At 47.8% G+C, this 21738-nt stretch overlaps 1 protein-coding gene across 2 annotated transcripts in view; it reads right to left on the reverse strand.

Annotated features, from left to right (window-relative positions):
• LOC115482310 (transmembrane protein 176B-like) overlaps positions 1 to 21738 on the reverse strand; it is a 220363-nt gene that overhangs the window by 197203 nt on the left and 1422 nt on the right. The window lies entirely within an intron of this gene.

The raw sequence follows: 21738 nt of genomic DNA on the forward strand, positions 1-21738 counted from the left end.
ATAGTTGCATCACAAAGCAGAAGAGAAGAAAATGCAAACCTCCCTCACAAAACAGCAACAGCCAACCAAAGAACTTGTGCCAAAACTTGTCCGCTTTTTGTCCCTTTTGTGTTTTTTGAGAAACCACTGTATCTAAGAGAGACTATTGTGAGGAAAAACCCTAAGAGCGTGGCAGATCAGGGAGGATCCTGGATTCATCTGCTGCGATTAAAGGAAAGAAAATCAGGTAGGACCCAATTTTACCTTCCTTAACCTCAGCAGCAGATGAATCCAGGAACTGGTGGGAAGCTGCCACTCCCCATGACAGCACATCGCTCTGCATGGCTACAAATCGATCCTATAATGTTTTGAAAAGGAATGTCTCTAATACCAAGTAAGCTGCCCAACAAATCTCCACTAGGAACAGCACAGTAGTCTCTCCCCAAGACGCAGACTGTGCCCGTAACTCCTCAGGCGGGGACCGACCCATCAAGAGATACACAGAAGCAACTGAGCTATAGTCTCTTTAGATGCAGCCAAACCCAGCTGGGGTCCAGACTAGACAGCTGCACAGGGACAGAAATCTTACCCGTCCCTACTTATCTCCTCAGGAATGTAACCCATCCCCACAAGAATTTAATGGTACATAGAAAAAAAAAATTCTGGTCGGCTCTCAGTCTCTGGGATAGAGTCGCAGCACTACAGGCAAGGAAGGAACAGAAGTTGGAACTTGGAACACTCTGGTGCACACATGCAAGACTTGTCTGATTCACTGGCACTGTGTGCTGAGAGGTCACCATATGCACACGCCAGTAGGTTAGGTGACATCTGATGCTTGTGTCTGTGTCAGAGCCAAGGTCTGCACATCAGAATGGGAGAATTAATAGTATCATAGTAAGTGGCAGTAGATAAAAACCTAAACAGTCCAGTCTGCCCAATAGTCACGCTCATTATCAATTCATAATAAAACAATGAACGTGATATTATATACTTAATTATGGTCTCTCTTCGGCATTTTTGAAGCATAGACCATGAAGTCGCCTGGCCCTATCCTTCTGTTCCAACTGCTGGAGTTGTCCAGCCTATTTGTCTTCTCATTTTCGGGAAACAAGATTATGTGGAGGGGCATAACCGAACGGAAACGCCTATCTCCATGGGCGTTTATCTCCGAGAACGGGTCCGTGAAGGGGCGGGCCGAACCGTATTTTCGAAAAAATGGACGTTTTTGAGCTGGGCGTTTGTTTTTTTTTTAGCCATAATGGAAACTAAAAACACCCAGCTCAAAAACGTCCTAATCTGAGCCATTTGGTCATGGGAGGAGCCACGATTCGTAGTACACTCGCCCCCCTGATATGCCAGGACACCAACTGGGCACCCTAGGTCAGTGCGGTGGACTTCAGAAAAAGCTCCCACATGAATAGCTCGCTTACCACGGGTGCTGAGCTCCCAACCCCTTCCCCCAAAACCCACTACCCACAAATGTTCAACACTACCATAGCTATTAGGGGTGAAGGGGCACCTACATGTGGGTACAGTGGGTTTTGGAGGCCTCCCATTTACCAGCACAATTGTTACAGGTAGGGGGGGATGGGCCTGGGTCCACCTGGCTGAAGTGCACTGCGGTACCCACTAAAAGTGCTCCAGGGACCTGCATACACGCAGGCCTCTAGGACTTGTTGCTGCTGTATAACATTGGCATACCAGTTTACACCTGAAGACTAATCTCTCCGAAAACGTCCTTTATTGGAATAAGCACGCTTACTCACAGTTAACTGCAGATCAGAGGTTGTGCCCCACCAAAGGCAACGAGTCTCCCTGGTAGTGAGATTAGCAGGTCAGAGCTGGCAGAATGCTGTACAATGCCCTCTTTCAGCCACATTCAAGGTAAGAACTAAGTTGTCTAACGTGGCTAACACAGGAAAGGGAACTAAAACTGGCTTACAAAAATGGCCACCACCACATGGACTACAACAGAAAACACAACAGGGCACACTCTGACGCAGTAGGCAGGGGGAAAGCACCATGGGAGAAGAGCCTACAAACTACCAACATCATGAGACTAATACAAGCTAATGAAATCACGGAGCCCAATATCCTACACCCACCACAATGCAATGCTGATGTGACCCTGTACTGCACCTGAGAGCCACATCTGACCCAGGGAAAGGCTGTGAGAGGATCGAACACATTCTGCTGTCATGGAGGTGGGTACGGCATTTGAGGCTGGCATAGAGGCTGGAAAAAAAGTTTGTAAAGTGGGGTTTTTTTGGTGGGAGGGGGGTTAGTGACCACTGGGGGAGTCCGTTGAGGTAATCCCCGATTCCCTCCAGTGGTCATCTGGGCAGTTGGGGCACTTTTTTGGGACTTGTTCGTAAAAAAAAAAAAAAAAAAAAAAGGGGGTCCAAAAAGTGACCCAAAATCGCCGTAAAAACGCCTTTTTTCCTCCGATCAGCTAAAGATGCCCATCTCTCCTCGGCCGATAACCACGCCCCAGTTCCACCTCTACCACGCCTCCAACACGCCCCCGTCAACTTTATTCGTTTCCACGACAGAGTGCAGTTGGAAACTCCCAAAATCGGCTTTCGATTATACTAATTTGGGCGCCTTTGCGAGATAAACGTCTATCTCCCGATTTAGGTCGCACTATAGGTGTTTTTCTCTTTCGAAAATAAGCTGGAAAGTCTATCCAGCACCGTCCTGATGTTCCAGCCACTAAAGTTGCTGTCTAAGCCCTTTCCAGCCCATCCTAAACCAGATTGTCAAACGAGACACAGACCATACAAGTCTGCCCGGTATTCACCCTAGTTCATCACAGCTGGACTCACTATCTAAGTGTCACTCAACACATCCAATCATTTAAGTTTTGGGTTTGTTTTTTTAAACTTCCATTTTCTGGAGGAGGAGGAGACAGTACTCAAAGAACTTGGTACTCGATAACAGAGGCTGGCACAAGTGCAGTGTACATTTCCATGGGAACCCTGCAGGAACCCCATTACCGTGCAAGTCTCTAGACCAGACAGAAAGACAAAGAGGTGATTCGAACAATGGAAGTCATTATGCATCTGAAAACACCTGAACAGCACTTGACGATCATCAACAGCCTCTACTGAGCAAAATCCTTCGGAATCTCCTCCCTCTGAAACAAGAAAAGAAACAGAGGCTGGTTATATGAAATGCCGAAAAAGAAGCTTCGGCAGAAAGGACGGCATTGTCCGCAATGTCACACCTGACTGAAAACTGAAGAAAAGGATCCCAGACACCCGAGTGGAAGAAATTGCCACCAGAAACACTGTCTTCAGGGTAAGATCCTTATCGGACGCGAGGTGGAGTGGCTCAAATGGAGCTTTCTGCACCGCACCCAGCACCAAGTTCCAAGGTGGGCAGGGACGGTAAAGCGGAGGCCAGAAATGAAATGTGCCTCAAAAATTGCACCACATCAGAATGCGCCACCAGAGAAGGACTTGTCCCTGGAAACAGGCCAACACCACAACCTTAACCCGGAGGGACTTGTAGGCCAAACCCTTCTACAAACCTTCCTGCAAAGACCAACATATGCACTACTGACATCTTCAAGGACAACCACATGCGCCACGCCTCAAAAGTCCATAACACTCGGGCATATGCAGAGGTAGTAGACCATCTCCATGCCTGAAGAAAACTGGCTATCACCGCACCCGAATAGCCCTTCTTTCTCAGTCTAGACCCCTCAAGAGCCAGGCCTTAAGACCAAAGTGGGAGGGATCCTTCATTAGAACCTGTCCCTGAAGCAGGAGATCCAGCACCACTGGAAAAGGGTGCCTCCACTAACAAGGACAGTGTGGCCAATCCAAAGCCACCAAAAATACTGGTCCCAGGTGATGCCCTATGTGAAGGATCCACCTGATTAAGGGCCATGGTGTTAAGACAAAGGAACGCCGCCTTTGGCCAGGGCTGCAGTAGAGTGTTCAAACCTGCTGTCTCAAGCTCTTTTCTTCTGCTGAAAAAAAAAAAAAAAAAAAAAAAAACTTGTCCATTTTGGCATTCTCCTTGGCCTTTGCTCAAGGTGCTGCGTGCCTGAGCATTTTCTCTATACATTTTGTATTTTCTCCCAGTTACTTCTTATGGCTTCAGCGTACTGCAGAACACATTGCCCACCTTCTGCTTTATTTATTTCGGTACATTTATACCCCGCGCATTATCCTGACGTAGGAGAAGGTTGAGGTGAAGAGTAATTTATATTTGACATGCTTGCAGCTTGGATAGTGTAAATTAAGGTAGGATCGTGCAGGCACTGAAGCATTTATGGTGGGCAGATCTATCAAGTCTTTCATATAAGCAGGGGCTTCCCCATATTATCTTATGAGTCAATGAACAGATTTTAAAGGAAACACGGTCTTTAATGGGAAGCCAGTGCAGAAGAAAACGCAGAGGGAGAGCATGGTCAAAACGCCTTTCATCATCTCACCATTTAAGTCTTCTCAACTCTCAACCTTCAACATTTCCTTCCTACCATTCAACCATCTCCATTCTATCCGGGTATATCTCGCCTTCATCGTTATAGTCATATCTCTCCTACTCCATACTCTTGCTCTCTCCGCTGGTGACATCAATCCCAATCCTGGTCCTCAACATCAGGTCACATCATGATGTCTCAAATCTAATTTCTGTTCCTCTCCTCCCTTCTTCCCTGCCTCTCATGTGCTCTGTCTGCAACAAAAAAAAAAAACAAAACAAAACTTTCCTATATCCATGAACTCTCTCTCGCACTCTTCATCTGCTTGCCCTAACCGAGACTTGGCTTTGCCCTGAAGACTTTGTTTCGGCCGCAGCCCTGTGTCATGGAGGCTACCTTTTCTCCCATACTCCTTGCCCAAATATTCAACGTCTTCAAGGCCCCTGAAATGAGGGCCAGCAGCTTGTCTTGGTGAAAAATCTAGATGGTCAAGGGGTCAACCTGTTCCTCCTGGCTCACGCTCCTCTGGCAAGAGAGCTGGCTGCTGTGGGCAAGACCGCTTCAATTAATAAGCTTAATGCATAATCAAAACAAATCTGGGCAGGAAATTCTCCAGCCAGCTCTGACCCCGCAGCTATCCCTGAGGCCAGTTCAAAAATACCATCCTGGAGACCCAGGCCAAACATATTCCACAAATTAGGAAAGACGGAACTCCAAAAGACAGCCGGCGTGGTTGAAAAGTGAGGTGAAGGAAGCTATTAGGGCTAAAAGAAATGCCTTCAGAAAATGGAAGAAGGAACGGTCTGAAAACAACAAGAAGCAGCATAAGGAGTGTCAAAGCAAATGCAAGGCACAGATAAAGAAGGCCAAGAGGGATTAAAAAAGATGCATTAGAGGCAATAAAGCATAGTAAAAAAAATTTCGGTATATTAAAAGCAGGAAGCCGGCAAAAGAATCGGTTGGGCCGCTGGATGACCGAGGGTTAAAAGGGGCGATCAAGGAAGACAAAGACGTAGCGGAGAGATTGAATGAATTCTTTGCTTTGGTCTTCACCGAGGAAGATTTGGGTGGGATACCGGTGTCGGAAATGATATTTCAAGCGGATGAGTCGGAGAAACTTACTGACTTCACGGTAAACCTGGAGGACGTAATGGGGCAGTTCAGCAAACTGAAGTGTAGCAAATCTCCTGGACCGGATGGTATTCATCCTAGAGTACTGATAGAACTGAAAAATGAGCTTGCGGAGCTACTGCTAGTGATATGCAATTTATCACTAAAATTGAGCGTGGTACCAGAAGATTGGAGGGTGGCCAATATAACGCCCATTTTTTAAAAAGGTTCCAGGGGAGATCCGGGAAATTATAGACCTGCGAGGCTTATTAAAAACAAAATTACAGAGCACATCCGAGGACATGGATTACTGAGACCGAGTCAGCACGGCTTTTGTGGGGGGAAAACTTGCCTGATCAATTTACTTCAATTCTTTGAAGGAGTAAACAAACATGTGGACAAAGACGAGCCGGTTGATATTGTATATGTGGATTTTCAAAAGGCGTTTTACAAGGTACCTCATGAAAGGCTACAGAGGAAATTGGAGGGTCATGGGATAGGAGGAAAAGTCCTATTGTGGATTAAAAACTGGTTGAAGGATAGGAAACAGAGAGCGGGGTTAAATGGGCAGTATTCACAATGGAGAAGGGTAGTTAGTGGGGTTCCTCAGGGGTCTGTGCTAGAACCGCTGCTTTTTAATATATTTATAAGTGATTTAGAGATGGGAGTAACTAGTGAGGTAATTAAATTTGCTGATGACACAAAATTATTGAAAGTCGTTAACTCGCGACAGGATTGTGAAAAATTACAGAAGGATCTTACGAGACTGGGAGACTGGGCGGCTAAATGGCAGATGTTTAATGTGAGAAAAAAAGAACCTGAATTATAGCTACGTCATGCAAGGTTCCACGTTAAGAGTTACGGACCAAGAAAGGGATCTGGGTGTCGTCGATAATACACTGAAACCTTCTGCTCAGTGTGCTGCTGCGGCTCGGAAAGCGAATAGAATGCTGGGTATTAGGAAAGGTATGGAAAACAGGTGTGAGGATGTTATAATGCCGCTATATCGCTCCATGGTGCGACCGCACCTTGAGTATTGTGTTCAATTCTGGTCGCCGTATCTCAAGAAAGATATAGTGGAATTGGAAAAGGTGCAGCGAAGGGCGACTAAAATGATAGCAGGGATGGGACGACTTCCCTATGAAGAAAGACTAAGGAAGCTAGGGCTTTTCAGCTTGGCGAAGAGACGGCTGAGGGGAGACATGATAGAGGTATATACAATAATGAGTGGAGTGGAACAGGTGGATGTGAAGCGTCTGTTCACGCTTTCCAAAAATACTAGGACTAGGGGGCATGCGATGAAACTACAGTGTCATAGGCGTAGTTTGTTTCATTTGGGGGGGGGGGGGGGCAAAAGATGGCCGGAGCATATTAGCATATTCATTTGCATATATACATATGCAAATGAATATGCTAATATGGAGGAAGGAATTGAAATTTACAGGCAAAATATCACAGATGCACATTTCAAAAAGCTGACATTTTAATTAATAAATTCTGAATAAAATACTTTTATCTACCTTTGTCGTCTGATCATTTAGTTTTTCTATTCGCTTTGGTCCCAGTGTCTTCTGTTTTATGCAGTGTCTTCTTTCCAGTAGGCTTCCCTCTGCTCCCCACCCTCCGAGTCCCATACATCTCTTGCTCCCCCACCCCTCCCAGTCCCATCCATCTTCTGTTCCCCACCCCTCCCAGTCCCATCCATCTCCTGTTCCTTCCCTCTGCTGTGCCTGACCTGTCCCAATCCCATCCATCTCCTGGTCCATCCCTCTGCTCCCCACCCCTCCCAGTCCCATCCATCTTCCCTCTGCTCCCCACCCCTCCCAGTCCCATCCATCTTCCCTCTGCTCCCCACCCCTCCATCTCTTGCTCCTTCCCTCTGCTCCCCACCCCTCCCAGTGCCATCCACCTCCTGGTCCTTCCCTCTGCTCCCAACGCTCCCAGTCCCATCCATCTCTTGCTCCTTCCCTCTGCTCCCCCACCCCTCCCAGTCCCATCCATCTCCTGGTTCATCCCTCTGCTCCCCCACCCCTCCCAGTCCCATCCATCTCCTGGTTCATCCCTCTGCTCCTCACCCCTCCCAGTCCCATCCATCTGCTCCACACCCCTCCCAGTCCCATCCATCTCCTGGTCCATCCCTCTGCTCTCCACCCCTCCCAGTCCCATCCATCTTCCCTCTGCTCCCCACCCATCCCAGTCCCATCCATCTCCTGCTCCTTCCCTCTGCTCCCCACCCCTCCCAGTCCCATCCATCTTCCCTCTGCTCCCCACCCCTCCCAGTCCCATCCATCTCTTGCTCCTTCCCTCTGCTCCCCACCCCTCCCAGTCCCATCCATCTTCCCTCTGCTCCCCACCCCTCCCAGTCCCATCCATCTCTTGCTCCTTCCCTCTGCTCCCCACCCCTCCCAGTCCAATCCATCTCCTGGTCCTTCCCTCTGCTCCCAACACTCCCAGTCCCATCCATTTCCTGGTCCTTCCCTCTGCTCCCCACCCCTCCCAGTCCCAGCCATCTCCTGGTCCATTCCTCTGCTCCCCACCCCTCCCAGTCCCAGCCATCTCCTGGTCCATTCCTCTGCTCCCCACCCCATCCATCTCCTCGTCCATCCCTCTGCTCCCCACCCCTCCCAGTCCCATCCATCTCCTGGTCCATCCCTCTGCTCCCCACCCCTCCCAGTCCCATCCATCGTCCCTCTGCTCCCCACCCCTCCCAGTCCCAGCCATCTTCCATCTGTTGCCCCCCCGCGAGGTCCACGATCATGACTCCGTCTACCCCCTCTCTTCCTCCCTCCCTCCCTCCGGCGCAGGCAGCAGTCTTTTCCAGCGTTCCTGGCAGCGGTAGCGATGTACACACTGCCTTCGGTCTGCCCCGGAAGCCTTCTCTTCAAGTTCCTGTTCCCACCTATGCAGGAACAGGAACTTGAAGAGAAGACTTCGGGGCAAAGCCGAAGGCAGCGTGTACAACGCTACCGCTGCCAGGAACGCTGGAAAAGACTGCTGCCTGCGCCGGAGGGAGGGAGGGAGGAAGAGAGAGGGGTAGACGGACACGTTCCTCTCCGTCCGCTTGGCTTCCCTGCCCTCTCTGTCTGCGTCCAGCCTGAAAGGAAATGACGTCAGAGGAAGGCAGGACACAAAGAGGGCAGGGAAGCCAAGCGGACGGAGAGGAGCGCGTGCCTGCTTTTTTTTTTTTTTTTTTTTAAACTACTGGCGTGGCGGCGCCTCGTCGTCGTTTGGGGGGGTATTGCCCCCCCACCCCCTGTCTACGCCCATGTACAGTGTAGTAAATTTATAACAAATCGGAGAAAATTTTTTTTCACCCAACGCGTAATTAAACTCTAATTCATTGCCGCAGAACGTGGTGAAGGCAGTTAGCTTGGCAGAGTTTAAAAGGGGGTTAGATGGTTTCCTAAAGGACAAGTCCATAAACCGCTACTCAATGGACTCGGGAAAAATCCACAATTCCGGGAATAACACGTATAGAATGTTTGTACGTTTGTGAAGCTTGCCAGGTGCCCTTGGCCTGGATTGGCCGCTGTTGTGGACAGGATGCTGGGCTCGATGGACCCTTGGTCTTTTCCCAGTGTGGCATTACTTATGTACTTATCAGCGCTGCCACTCACAAGCCAGCAGCACGCGCTAAATCCCCAGACAGCTGAGCAGAGGCTGAATCCACATCAGAGGTGGCAGGCAAAATGGCATGTGCACCAAAAGTGTCCACATGGGAATTTCCGCTGTTGGGAGAAGCGAAGTGCCCTCAGCAATTAAGCTCTCCGTGAAACCAGCGCTGAAACAATCTGTTGCAGAGCATCTCTTCCTGCAGCGGGAACAGCGCTTCACTGTCTCCGCAGCCATTGTGCTGCCTGAAAAGCATGACCCGCAGTAACTGCCAAAGAAAAAGAAGCATTCAACCACCAGACCATGGCCATGGGGACTCCCAGCAGTCCAAACAGCACTCACAGCTTTTTCCCCTTTTTGTGAGGAAGGTCAGAGTAGTACAGTCAGGAAACCCTTAGAAAGCTCTCAAAGAAGGGGGGGGGGGGGGGGGGACTGCAGGGTAAGGCACGAACCTGGAGACCAAGTACGCCCTCAAAGCTGGCTCCTCTGACCACCCCCCCCCCCCCCACCCCCACCCCAGGCTCAACTGGCCAACACGGCCCAGGAGCAGGAATCCATCCACTACCTGCTGGAGATATATGCTGAAGGGCTGGACGTCCAGGATCACTGTTCTCTATCTCCACCTTCTGGTAGGCGATACAACCATCAGTTTCTGGATTCATCTGCTGCTAAGGAAAAACACCTACAATGCTCAAAGGAAACAACGTTCAAATATGCTCACTGTAAAAATGAAAGCAAGGCAGAGCAACGTGCTTGGAACACACACACAGTTTCATAGTAAGCGCAGCTATTGTGCATATGAGCCAGGCAAACCCGACAGTGAAACTCACATTTGAACCACTCTTTTGCACCTTTAAATTTTAGCTTGGACTCGCACACATTTCTCTTAGTACTTCCGCTTCCAAAATAAATCAAAACTGGCTGATTTTAAAACTGAAAATCTCTTCAAAACCTTCCGATGTCAGCTCCAAGCTGCACTTTTCCCTCTAAGCTGCCAGTGGGGGCGAGGGAGGGTGTGGTGCTTCAATATTGTGTTTTCAATCACTAAAGACAGGCACATTCCCCGTAGTCCTGCAGATCTTGCCTTTCCCTCACTACTGAAAATGTAATAGTAGTGAAACAGCACCCCCCACTGACAGGACTGTAGATGGAGGACTCCTGTTCAGCTTAGAGGGAACAGTGCCAAACTGGCATTATTTTTCCAGCTGGGTTTGTTTGTACACTGTTCTCAGAACATTGGGAAGACACAGCAAATGACATCATTAACCCGTAAATACAATCTGCGGCCATCTCTGCTGAACACTGTGTTCATGCACTAAAGCCCTCTGAGCACTTGTCACGGTCCCAGGCTTTAAACAAACAGTCACGAACTCTGGACAACATGAGCCCTTGGCCTACTGTTGTCGAGTAGCAGCAGGAGGCAACCCCCCCAACAGGACTGGACAGGATGCACTTGGCTTGGCTGGAATCGGATTCAGGAACGGACTTGGCTGGAACATGATTCAGGATACTCAAACAAGCTTGGCAGGAACAGAAGCTGAAAGCAAACAGGGCAGAGACAAGCAGGAAGGGGACTGGAGCTGAAGACAAACAGGGCAGACAAGCAGGATACAAAGCTGACCCACACAGACAAACAGAACTAAGGCTGAAGCTAAGGTAGAGGGGACTAGAACAAGCAAGGCACAGAACTATGGCTGAACCTAGCACACAAATAGACCGAGAAGAAAAGAAGCAGAAGTGCACACCCTAAACAAGGAATCAAGACAGAAGTGCCCATGGACACACAGGCTATGAACAAAGCAACAAGAAATCAAGGCAGGAGGTGCCCACAGGCACAAACAAAGCAGAAGTGCTTCACTGCACACAGACTAACCCAGAGACCCTTGGCATTGCAAAGGCCCTGAATGAAAGTGCACCACTTCCTTATAAACAGGACAGAGGCAGGAAATACACTGAACACCAAAGTGAGGCTTGAAACACACAGGAAAGAAAACCTACAGACAGTAGCCAGCACAGCAGCTGACCATCGGGACAAAGGTGAGTCAGAGAGGGATCATGACCACAGTCGTGACAGCACTCTGTGCAAATTTATATGTCCGCTATTCCTGCGCTAAATGGCCTTACTGCTGGTGGTAGATTTTGAGAATCAGCTTGTCAGAGCGGTTTGCCAAATCTTCCTGTGCCTGCTATCATAGGACAAATGCTCTTACGTCATCAGGATCTCAAAATCAACAAAGATGGCTATACGTCTCCTCCTGAATTGAAGTGTGAGGTGCACAGTACAAGCTGATTTCCAAATATCCATGGGGCAAGAAATCACTTCATGTCCACATACTTAATACCACACCTTTTAGAAGGTTTTGCGTCACTAAAGGACTCAAGCAATTGAAGATGCACCATGATCCCTCTAGTCAGTATCTGCCACAGTGCAAAAATTGCTATAATGTAGGACAAGTTTTGCTGGTGGTGGGGGTTCTCAGCTTTCATAACAAATATAAAACCACCACTTTAGTTATGCATTAGCAAGCATATCAGACTGTGCTGGCAGTGGCCACAGCATTCCTGAGCCTCAGCTAAGCTGCTTGTCCAAGGTCAGGTTCATAATTTGGGGGATTAACAGAAGTCTAAGATACCAATGCACAAATATATTCTGAGCTGGAACATGTCATTTAAACTCCGGAATTCATTTTCAGAGAATGTGGTTGAATCAGTTAGCTTAGCAGGATTTTAAAAATTTGGATAATTTCCGAAAAGACTAGAAAAAGCAGAATAAAATGTTTTACTGTCAGGTGCTTGTAACCTGGATTGGCCACTGTTGGAAATAGGATACTGGGCTTGATGGACCTTCTGTCTGCCCCAGTATGGTGATGCTTATGTTCTTATTATGCTCTTGAGTCTTCCCTATATACAGTTTGGAACTCTGGCCCTGCTCACATTGTGATTTCTGGCAGAACACCACACAAACTTGCATCTCCCCCTTTTTACTCGGTCACTAATCTCACAGTAAAACCAGATGTTGAGTGAAGAAATAGTTTTTTGTGGTTTGTTTTAACTTTACTACTTAGTAGCTTCATTGCGTGCCTTCTCATTCTAATATTGCATTTTAGAAAAAGAGTAAAAACAGGTGATTCACGTCTACCCATACCACTCCCACGCAGAATTTTATAGACCTTCCCTCAGCCGCCTCTTCAAGCTGAAGATGCAAAAAAAAAAAAAAAAAAAAAAAACTCTTCATACCAATGTTTATAAGGTAAAATTATGACCTACCTGAATTTTCTTTCCTTTAGTAGCAGCAGATGAATCCAGGAACTGGTGAGTTGTATCCGCCTACCAGCAGGTGGAGATAGAGAACACTGAATCGAAAGCAGTGACATTGGACGCCCAGCTCCTTGTCTCCTCAGTACAGATCGTATTCCAAAGCAGATGAAAGGAGTCATAAATAGAACATACTCTCCTCACAACAAGTGAACAGCCAAGGAAACAACGCGAACAATAATGACTCAACAAAACAAAGGAATCAAATATCTGAATCCATCAACTTGAGTAAAAGAAATTCCTCTTGGTTTCTTAAAGGATCCCCTGCAAAGACCAGAAAATAAGGAGAGAAATCTGGCTATCAAAAGCCTGAGGGAGGGATCTTGGATTCATCTGCTGCTACTAAAGGAAAGAAAATGATCAGGAAGGACATAATTTTACTTTCCTTAGCATAAGCAGCAAATGAATCCAGGAACTGGTGAGATGTATAAAAGCAATCCCTTAAATAGGGTGGGAAGCTGCCACTCCCAGAGAGAGCACCGTAGCTCCAAAACGCGCATCCTGTCTCGCCTCCACATCAAACCTGTAGTGTTTAACAAACGAATGGCGAAAGGCCCAGGTAGTCGCTCGACAAATGTCATCCAAGGAAACCACTCCTGTCTCCACCCAAGAAGCAGCCTAAGCTCGAGTTGAATGAGCTCACAAACCCTCAGGAGGAACCGAACCCTTCACCATGTACGAAGAGGAAATGGCTTCCTTAATCCAACAAGAAATGGTCGCTTTGGACGCTGCGTGACCCCTTCTAGGTCCAGCAAAGAGAACAAAAAGATGATCAGACGCACGGAACGCCGAACATCTAAAAGATGCAAACGAGCAAAGTTTTCAGGAAAATCCACTCTCCGAAAGGAGGGAAGAAAAAGAGGCTGATTCAAATGAAAAGCGGATACCACCTTGGGCCAAAAAGAAGGAACCGTTCTCAAAGAGACACCAGACTCAGAGAACTGAAAAGGCTCTCGACATGAGAAAGCCTGCAATTCAGAAACTCTTCGAGCAGAGGAAATAGCCACCAGAAATAAACAGTCTTCAACATGAGATCTTTAACCGAAGCGGAACGCAACGGTTCGAAAGGAGGGATTTGCAATGCACTAAGAACCAAATTCAACTTCCAAGGCGGCAAAGGACGCAAAAGGGGAGGACGAAGATGCAGGGAGCCTCTCAAAAAAAAAACCCACTACGTCTGAATGGGCAGCAAGAGAAGCACCAGCCAGACGCCCCTGAAAACAGGAAAGAGCTGCGACCTGCACCCGAAGAGTTAAAAGACAACCCTCTCTGAAGACCCTCCTGCCGAAAGGCCAAAATCTGCGAAACAGAAGCCTTAAAGGGAGACCAGGCACACTCAGCACACCACGCTTCATACACCAAACCCTGGCATAAGCCGAGGTAGTGGAACGCTTACGAGTCCTAAGCAAGGTGGCAATTACAGAATCTTCATAACCCTTCTTCCTCAACCTCACCCTCTCAAGAGCCAGGCTGTAAGACCAAAGTGGGAGACATCCTCCATCTGAACCGGGCCCTGATGAAGCAGCCCGGGAACAACCTGGAGTCGAAGAGGGGGCTCCTCGAGAAGTTGCACTAGATCCGCATACCATGGTCGACATGGCCAGTCTAGAGCTACCATTACCATGAGACCCCGATGAAGCCTGATCCGACGCAGCAGACATCCGATGAGGGGCCAAGGCGGGAAGACAAAGAAGACCAACCATCGGCCAAGGCTGTAACAGGGCATCTAGACCTGCAGACTGTCTCCCGCCTTCTGCTGAAATTTCGTACTTTCGCATTTTGTCTGGTCGCCATCAGATCCACCACCACAGACATATCTGACTGAAGGCCTCTGTCGCCAATTCCCATTCCGCCGAATCCAAGTGATGACGGCTGAGAGTCTGCTTGCACATTGCTCTGTCCTGCAATGTGAGCCGCTAAAAGACAAAGCAGATAAGCCTCCGCCCATCGCAGAAGATCGGTCGCTTCCGAAGCCAAGGCCAAACTCTGAGTGCCACCCTGGCGATTGTTATACGCTACCGCTGTGGTGTTGTCCAAAAGAACTCTAACTGCTTGCCCCCTGGCTCCCCATCCCGAGAGACTGGCATCTGTCACTACAATTATCCAGAGAGGGGATGCCAAAGCCATCCCCTTGTGAAGGTTGTCAGCACACAGCCACCAGCGCATGCTGTCTCTTGCCAACGGATGCCACGCCAGACGGCAACAATAATCCTGGGACACTGGAGACCAGCGACTCAGCAAGGCTTGTTGAAGGGGGCGCATGTGAGCTCTCGCCCAAGGAACAACTTCTAGAGTGGCTGTCAATCGAACCCAGGAACTGAACATAATCCCAGGCCCGGGACGAGGGGAATGCAACAGTGTCACGTTTCTGTTTTCCATGTGGGTACTCTCCTTGCCCTCTGGTGGCTGCTATGGACTGTTTTCTGTTGTCTTCCATGTTCCAGACTTCAGTGAGTCCGGTCCGGATTTTCCAGGTAGCCAGACTTGCTCTGCTGGTTTGTCCTGGAACAGCAACCTTACTTGGCTGGTGATTTACTGCAGCTGTGGGTCAGCTGCTGAGGGGCTTATTAGCTTCTGTGAGCCTTGCTTGCCTTGCCTTGGTATCAAAGGTCATCCTGAGTTCCTGTTGGGTTGTTGGAGTTCCTGCTCTAAGTTTCCTGTGTGTCTGACTCTTTGCCTGGACCTGGACTTTGATTTTGCTTTCTGCCTGCCTAAAAGACTCTGGTTAGTTTATGGATTACCCGTGTTTGCTGCGCTACTGGATATTGTTACTGTCTACTATTAAAGCCTCTTCTAGTTATATTCTGTGGTTCCTGCTTGTTGTGTTCAGCACTGCTTTCTGCTTGGGTGATTTGCCTGCTGCTGCCACTCCTTGGCAGTGGCCCAAGGGCTCACAATTTCAGAAACTGGGTGAGAGCCCTGACAAACAGGCTGTGAATCTGAGAGCAAACAAGCTGTACCAAACAGAACTCCCAGATATTCCAAGGTCTGGGGGGGGGGGGGGGGGGGGGGGGGGGGATGTAAAGAGCTTTTGGAAAAGTTGATCACCCAACCAAGGGATTGCAGAAACTCCAGGACTCAAGAGGTGGCTGCAACACTTTCCTGGGCAGAATCCGCCCCGAATCAACCAATCGTCAAGATACGGATGAACTTTGATTCCCTCTTTTCTGAGGGAGGCCACCACTACCACCATCACCTTGGAAAAGGTGTGAGGCGCCATGGCAAGGCCGAAAGGAAGCACACAGAACTGAAAATGGCGCCCCAAAACAGCGAAACGGAGATACTTTTGATGAGGCCAAATGGGAATATGCAAGTATGCCTCCTTCAAGTCCAAGGCCATGAGAAACTCTCCTGGCTGAACAGAGGCGATCACCGACCTCACCGTCTCCATGCAGAAGTGACGAACTCGCAGACACTCGTTCACCTTCCTGAGGTTGAGAATGGGCCTGAAGGAACCTTCTTTTCGAGGAACAATGAAGTAGATTGAATAACGGCCTGAGCGCCATTTGGCTTGAGGAACGGGAACCAGGGCTTCCAAAGCTGAATCCTGTTCCTGCTCCAAGAACTGCTGAAACCAGGAAAGAGAAGCATAAGAACTGCAAATAAAAGCCTGTAAAGCCAAAGCGGCCACCTCAAAGGAACGCTTAAGCAAGGCTTCAAGATACCTGTCTTGCATATCCTTAAGGGCGACACCACCCTCTACAGGTGGAGTGGGTCTTCTTAGTGACCGCCGTCACCAAGGCATCTACCTTAGGCAAAGAAAAAGTCTCCAAGGTAGCCGGGGACACTGGATAGAGCCGAGACATGGCTCTAGCCACTTTTAAACAACCTTCAGGGTCTGTCCACTGAGCAGAAATGAGCTCCTGAATGGACTCATGCATAGGGAAAGCCCTCGATGGCTTCCTCGTTCTAGCCCTTTTAGGGTTCACAGAAGCAGCTGCCAGTTCCTCAGGATCTGAAATATTTACTGCAGCTAAGACTTCAGAGACGAGAAGTAAGTTCCTCACAATGAAAAATCCTCACCGCTGAAGGATTATCCTGCTCCCCCTCCTCCCAATCCTCGAACTTGGAAGGTCTAGAAGAATCCCCAGATCCCATCACCACAGAAGAAAGAAGAAATTGGGGCAACAAGCCCCCCTCAGGGAAAGAGGATAAGCGTCTGCGCTTAGCAAGAGAATAAGTGTCTGTGCTTAGCAGCTAAGTCTTCCGAGTCAGATACAGGCCCAACATCTCCCTGAGAAGAGAGGAACTCTTTGGTTTCCAAAACAGGCTGAGAGCAAGAAGGCCCAGCAGGCATCCCTTTTTTTAAATAAGCTTGGTGCATTAATAAAGTCTGGAGAAAACTCCACCTCATATCCAGGATGTCCCACATTAAAATCAGACCCAGGATCCGCTCCAGCGCTACTGCTCCCCACACCTGCTGAACCAGGAAGGTGGGAAGACTGAGGAGAAACATACGCTGGCTCCAAAGGTGCATCAGAAGCCGCCGAAGAAACGCGGACCATGTGGTCTAAAGCACGGGAACTGTCACCCGCCGGCTCTAAAGCATCTGCCGCAATGTCTGAGCAGCGCGCCAAACAGAGCCGCAGCAGGAACATCTCTTGACCGCCTCCGCTGCCATCGCAAACCACCCGTTCGCTGACCCCCGCCGCAGCCCCCTCCAACAAAAAGGAAGCTGAAAAGCATTTACCAGCACTGCAGGGAAGGCAAAACACGGAGCGGTCACTCTCTGAGGGAGCCCAAACGGCGCTCCCGTCCTCCACTCAGCCTAGCAGCAAACTGAGCAAAGAGGCAGTTTACACAGAAAATAAAAATAAATTCTGTTTCTCCTTGGCTGCCTTCACTAAAAGCTGTGAAGAGAGAAAACTTTTTTCCCCCACAGACAGCTAGGAAGGAAGACTACAGAGAGCTGGGGGAGGAACAGGGTAGGACAGGGACCTGCAGCACAAGTATGTCCTCAAGTTCGGCACCCTCAGCCAAACGCCCCTACACTCAACTGGCCAAACAGCCCAGGAGCTGGGAGAAATCCGTCCACCACTTGCTAGAGATAGAGATATACTGAGGAGACAAGGAGCTGGGCGTCCAGTGTCACTGCTTTTGATTCAGTGTTCTCTATCTCCACCTGCTGGTAGGCGGATACAACCCACCAGTTCCTGGATTCATTTGCTGCTTATGCCAAGGAAGACACTGTTTGTACATAGTCCTTTCAGTTCATGAAGGCCCGTGTTTTAACAGCTATTTCCTGCCTCTTTTTGAAAGATACTTCACTTGAAGCAAATTAAAGTAAGTCATGCAATGTAGAAGGCTTTTCTTGATTATATGACTAAACTAGCAAAACATGCCCGTTTCTGGAGCTAATGAAACGGGCGCTAGCAAGGTTTTCCTCCCGAACACCCCACCTCAAAGCACGCATCCACCTTCATCTCTGTCGTGAAGCCACTGACGCCATTGCTCCGCCCTCGACGTCATCACATTTGACGCGAGGGCAGGGCCAGGTGGCTTCACCACCACGAACTCCACGAACCTTACAACCGAAGGAACTGACGTCAGTGGCTTGGCTTCACTGACGTCAGTGTCCTCAGAATGTTGAGGGTGAGTTTTATTATATAGAATTATCTTGCTTGCACTTGACAGGTCTCATTCCGTCCGGGCCAACTCCATCCTGTTTATATCTTTCCGTAGGTGCGGTCTCCAGAATTGCACACTACTTTAAATGGGGCCTCACCGAGATTTATACAGGGTACTATCACCTCTTTTTCCTGCTGTCATCCCTCTCATTGTGAATGTAGCTGTAGAAAGATGAAGCTTATAACGAACTTCCTTAGGTCACTGAAGGTCCAAAAACATTTGTTCAGCTTGCTAATTTTGTCCACCGAGCATGAAATAAAGCTATCATAAGAGTCGGTTGATGATTTTGCTCTGCAGGATATGAGAAAAGTAACTTGTAGATTTGTGCTCCTGTTCTTTACTAGTTTGATTTGTGAACCGGTCTAGAATTTGTATAGCAAGTCAAATATTTACCAAAGACCAGTGATCAATTAATTTTTGCTTTTATGGTATGCAGAGGTAACATTTCACTAAATTAAATAACCAGGTAGGTTTTGCATTAAAAATGTGAGTGGAGGAGTGGCCTAGTGGTTAGGATGGTGGACTTTGGTCCTGAGGAACTGAGTTAGATTCCCACTTCAGGCACAGGCAGCTCCTTGTGACTCTGGGCAAGTCACTTAGCCCTCCATTGCCCCATGTAAGCCGCATTCAGCCCCCCATGAGTGGGAAAGCGCGGGGTACAAATGTAACAAAAATAAAATAAATGACGACACTTACATGAGCTATGCTCCTTGCGGGCTGCTACATGTTATGAATTATGACGACAGTTTTACTGGGTAGCAGAAACTGGCTGGAGGAGGAGGGTTTCTTTATGCATAGAAGGCCCTGGTGTCTTGTATTACTAATTTAAAAGTGGGGATAAAGAGTGGTATGATGGACAGAAATGTCATTTGGCTCCCTCTCCCCTCCTCCCCCTACTAAATATTTCGGTCTAGAGAAATCACTGGTTGCAGTTCCTTTACGGCCTAGTTTACTAAGGCTGTCTTCACAATTCTAGGTAGGAGTAGCCTAATGGTTAGTGCAGTGAGCTTTGATCCTAGTGACCTTGGCTCGATTCCCACTGCAACTCCTTGTGGCCTTGGGCAAGTCACTTAATCCATTGCCCCAGGTTTAAAAAACAAACCAAAACACACCCCAACTTAGATTGGGCGCTCTCTAGGGACAGATAAGTATCTGCATATAACGTGTACAAAGCTGCATATGTCTAATAGCACTATAGAAATGACTAGTAGTAGTAAAGCCAAACAACAACGCTTTCAGTTCCCTTACACACAGCGCTAGCTCGAGTACACAGCTGGCTATCTTTTGTTGGAGGTCCCACTATAAAGGAGTAAGGAAAAAATCCAGAATGTTTTCCATTATGGTAGAACCTCTGCCTAGAGAATGGTTGACAAAGAAATGAAAAATATGGCTCTCCCCAGGCTAAGTGACATATTAAGGGGTCAGCGAGGTGCTAGATTTATGATATTCTGTATGGTTTATTTTTGTGAATGTGATTTTATGTAAACACTGTTGGTATTTGTATGATATGAAGAAAGCAAATCAACAGCCAGTTCTCTCACCGCTTGTCATCCCTCCCCCTAACTAGATACTCTTCAACCACCACATTGCCAGCTACTCTTCCAGAAAGCCCTACCACCCCATCTCCTAGACTGCATCTAGCCACCCCTCCCTCCTCACCTTACTGTCTCTGATGCAACCAAGAGACACCTGTGGCTCTCAGAGATTTTGAGCCCTGTGCCTGCAGCGTTACGAGTCTCAAGCAGAAGCTTTCAACAGTGTTCAATGGCAGCCCCCCACTATGTCTTTTCTGCTACTCTGCTTAGGTTCAGGACAAAAGGGGAAGTGCCACATGCTTCAAAGACAAGGCATTTCTAAGTAGACAAAACAGAATGCATTTGGAAGTGCTCACAACCTTGATACATTTTTTTAAATGACATTTGTATCCTACATTATCCCAGAGTTCAGGTTCAATGTGGCTTACAATCCCCTAGAGAGCTCACAATCTTGTTTTTTTGTACCCAAGGCAATGGAGGGTTAAGTGACTTGACCAGAGTCACAGGGAGCTACAGTGGGAATTGAACCCAGGATGCTGGGATCAAAGTCCACTGCACTGACCATTAGGCCACTCCTCCTGCCACATTACCACCACCCCCCCCCCAATTAAGTTTGAAGGTGGGCTGGTGGGGATGGATGCCATTAAAACTGCTCAGCAGTGTCATGGCCCCATATGGGAAGATATTTGGCAGCTCTCCTGCACCTCATTAGAATCCAAATTGGCTCCAGCTTAAAAATTAATGAAGACCACTGCCTAGAAGCTCCTGCGTTATTCAGATATAACTTCCTCAGAGCTACATGACCAGCTTCCAGCTGGAAGAAAAAAAAAGGCAGAAAAATATCAGGCGCTGCAGGGGAAAGATTTATTCAACATTATGTCCTTCCTTTTATTTCATATACCGCTGATCACAAACAAGAAAAAAAAAAGTGAAGAATTTATGCAGAAAGATAGATGTGCCCTGCATTAATCCTGGCTGAAGAGCCAGGATTTCAGAAGCTTTTTAAAGCTACACTATGAGGCTTCCATTTAATTATGCACAAAGGACTGGATTCAGTACATGGCACCCAAATTTGGGAACTGGAAAAGATCAGCGCTGAACTCTGTCCAGCACTGTTTATAAGATACCACTTAGAGCTCATTCCTGTGCACACGAATAGTGGTATTCTATAACTCTGTGCATAAATCTTTGCAACAGCCCTATCTCAACCCCTACGAGTTACACACTAGGGGGATTTAGGTGCCTGCAGGAAGATGCACATGCAAAAACCTAATTACTGCCAATTAACTGCAATAATTGATTGTTGACAATTTATTGGCAGTTAATGGCTTGTTAGCTCATCCTGGAATCCACTTGCAAATTTTAGCACTGTACATGGAATCTGGGGAAAATATATCAGATCCCACCTTAACCTCTACCTAATGGCCGATGAAGAAAAACCACCTTCCCCTCAACTACAGTAGCACTCCCCCCACCCCTCTTCATGCCATACAAGTTCTAGATGCTCTTTCCCTTAGCCATTTCTCTACATTTTTCATTCCCTTTTTTTCTATTCTTCATTTACTTGGCTAATTAGGATACCTCAATCTTCAGACAATAGCAGCAAACTGAAATTCAGGCTGTCGTGTACAAGCAGAACAGGTCCTACTCTTATCTTTTCCTGTTACCTCAAGATCCTCTGCAAGGGACAGACTGCAGCATTAGTCCTGGCAATGTATTTGGGGTAGGGACAGACTGCAGCATTAGTCCTGGCAATGTATTTGGGGTGGGGGGAGGGGGAAACTCTCCCCCACCAACAAAAAGCCCTCTGCTTTTGGTAAATGGTGAAACTCCCATTTTAATTCTCTTTGTTCACATTTTGAGAGCAGGGGTTCTGAATTTACAATAGAGACCATCCAATGGTAGAGTGAAAACAACTTTTTACTCTTAAGCCTAAAAGTAAAGGTTGGTGACAGAAAAATGGAGACAATGGATGAGAAAACCCTGCTTACTAGCAGTCTCATCTTTTTATATACCTCATTCTAAAGAGATAAGTGTTAATGGAATTTCAGTTATGAACTTTTTGGAGCTGGTATCTGACAGAATATTATTTCTATATAAAAAAAAGAGCAGTCTTTTTGCTGCCTT

The sequence above is a fragment of the Microcaecilia unicolor genome, chromosome 1 (genome assembly GCF_901765095.1).
Source record: "Microcaecilia unicolor chromosome 1, aMicUni1.1, whole genome shotgun sequence".
Lineage (NCBI taxonomy): Eukaryota > Metazoa > Chordata > Amphibia > Gymnophiona > Siphonopidae > Microcaecilia > Microcaecilia unicolor.